Source organism: Lepidochelys kempii, chromosome 7 (assembly GCF_965140285.1).
Source record: "Lepidochelys kempii isolate rLepKem1 chromosome 7, rLepKem1.hap1, whole genome shotgun sequence".
NCBI lineage: Eukaryota > Metazoa > Chordata > Testudines > Cheloniidae > Lepidochelys > Lepidochelys kempii.
The window spans coordinates 85,839,912-85,842,776 of record NC_136386.1 but is presented as its reverse complement, the minus strand read 5'-3'; positions in this window follow the sequence as shown (position 1 = coordinate 85,842,776).

The following is a 2,865-nucleotide window of genomic DNA, read 5'->3' as shown; positions in this document are numbered from 1 at the left end:
CCCACTCAACCACGTAAAAGTTGCACCTGAGCAAAAACTCCCTGTGACTGCCTGCTTCCACTCCCTCTGGCCTCACTGTCCTTCTCTCCACTGCCTCTCCTAATGGTGTGCGTGTTTTGACCCCAGGCTCTGGGAAGTGCAGTGGCGCTCGCGTTATTGGAGGGTTTATCAGAGGAAGAGGCTGAGGGGATGCTGGGCACAACTTCAGCCTTGACCTGCACACAGCAGCGCTGCCCTTTACTGACCAATCTTGTTTTTAAACTCATCCCGTATTGTTTTCTTGCAGTGACACCTCTAGTATCTTATCTGAAGGGGAATTCTAATGGAGGAGACACCCGGACATCCTGGAAGGCTGGAAGAGAAGGGCAGATTGGTGCTAGCTGTTATCTCGGCTCCTTCCACAAGTCATATGACTTCATGGTGCTCATTACGCTCCCTCCAGTTAATGACAGACAATTGGAAAGTTTTAACTGGAGGAGGCAGTGGAAGGAAGGATGAAACTAAACCTCTCCTGCAGAGACTGTCCAGGATGGAGCATTGCTGTAATGGGAACATCAGTCAAAGGGAAGAGAGGTGTCCCACAAGGGACACTTTCCACTAGAGAGCAAATATCCTGACCACCTGCGTCACGAGTTTTGTACAGAGTCTGTTCAGTCTGCACAAGAAACATGCTACTTACAGTAAGTACTGCAGGCTGGGAACATGCTGCTTCATTCAGCTACATAGCAAACAGAGTGGGGGAAAACACCCACCGACTAAACAGGAAAGGGGCGGGGGAATCCACTTAACCCTCTGAAGACCGCTTTACTACCTGAAGGTACTATCAACAGGTCGTTAGTGGACAGTGGACCTGCCTTGACCCTCTTTTTATACTGAATGTACTTCAGCAAAAATCATTTTATTTTGCAATGCGCCTTTTTAACCTGTTAGTCAATGGTTGAAGCCAAGTTGGTGTCTGTGAAAGTCACGATTGTGTGTTCTGCAGTTTGTGAGAAACAAATGTGGTAGCCTCCAACACAGCACCCAAAAGTCAGCTCCTTGCTACACTCACCAGAGAAGCTGACAACTTAATGAGCAGACAGGGGAATGCTCTCTCATTCCTTTACCAGCCATAGCCTGGCAGGCCAGGGTAGTGGGTGTGCAGCTACCCCCGGCTTCCTCCACGGGGGACCCAGACTCCCACAAACTGCAGGAAGCACCCTCGGCCCTTGGGCAGACTCACCCAGAGTCGCTCGGTCCCCCTCTGTCCCGCCGCCGGCCCACAGAACCAGCCCAAATCCTCCAGCAGCCACTCAGGCCAGGCTATCGCTCTTGCTGAAGGGGACAGATTAGCAGTCTAAGTAGCCTATTTTAAACACCTGCGGACCCTTTGTGCCATGTGCTTTGCAGCAGCTGCCTCCTCCCCTCCCAGGAGTGCAGCAGGCCTTCATCACCCCCTGAGGGGCCCCAGTGCCCCCTAGGATGCTCAGAGCTAGGGAGTCTGCACAGCTCCACCCCTTTCAGAGTCCCAGGTCGAACTGATCAGCACTGGTGTGTAACAGGAGCCTTCACATTATGTCCTAACTGGTTCCAACTGGCTCATGCCAGAGCCTCTTAAAGGTAGTTTTCCCCAGCTCCAGGATTAGGTGAGTGCATATCTCATCCCAGAGTCTCTGTGCTGGTACAGGGATGAATTTGACACCCTGAAACTACAGGTTTAAATCCCAGCAGGAGTAACTCAGCCGTTTGTCCTTCTGAAGTACATAATTTGAATTCAGCAGAGTTTATTGGGGAAGGGAGATTTCAGGGAGAAACTGGTATTGAGTACCTCACTGCTCTGCATAGATATTCAAGACCCTATACATGTTGTATAAAAAAACCTTTTCCTCTTTCTCTTTGGGTAAAAATTGCCCTTACCAGTGATGTACTACAGTATATTGCTTCCCTGGCTGCTCATATCCACCCCAGCAGTGGCTGTATTTCAGGGGTGAAGCAACTTCCATATTTATATAGTGTGTTAATGCTTTTGAGATTTGTTGTGATGAAGGTTGCTATATTAATACCTGGTACAGCCCCCTCCCATAAAATAGGGTTGCTAACTTTCTACTCACACAAAACCAAAACACCCTTGTCCTACCCCTGTCTCACCTCTTCTCCAGGGTCCTGCCCCTGCTCACTCCATCCTCCCCACCCCCCATCACTTGCTCTCCCCACCCTCACTCACTCGCTCCTTTTCACCAGCTGGCTCAGGGACCTGGGGTGTGGGAGGAGATGAGGGCTCTTGCTGGGGGTGCAGGCTCCAGGGTGTGGGAGGGGGGCTCCACGCTGAAGTAGTGGGTTGAGATGCAAGAGGGGGTGAGGGCTCCAGCTGGAGCTTAGGATGAGGTGTTTGGGCTGCAGAAGGGTGCTCTGGGCTGGGATTGAGGGGTTCAGAGGACAGGAAGGGGATCAAGGCTGAGGCAGGGGTTTGGGAGGAGGTGCAGGCTCTGGGCAGCACTTACCTCAAGCAGCTCTTGAAAGCAGCAGCATGTCACCCCTCTGGCTCCTACTCAGAGGTGCTGCCAGGTGGCTCTTAAAGCTGCCCCATCTGCAGGTGCCACCCCGCAGCTCCCATTGACCGTGGTTCCCCTGCCAATGGGAGCTGCAGAGCTGGTGCTTCAGGCAGGGGCAGCATGAGGCTCCCTCTGGGTGCCCTTATGCGTAGGAGTCAGAGCAGGGAACATGCTGCTGCTTCAGGGAGCTGTGTCGAGCCATGGGAGGCAGGGAGCCTGCCTTAGCCCTGCTGTGCCGCTGACCAGTGCTACCAGGGTCCCTTTTTGATTGGGCTTTCCAGTGGAAAACCGGACACCTGGCAACCCTACCATAAAAAAGGTAAAACTTTTAGTG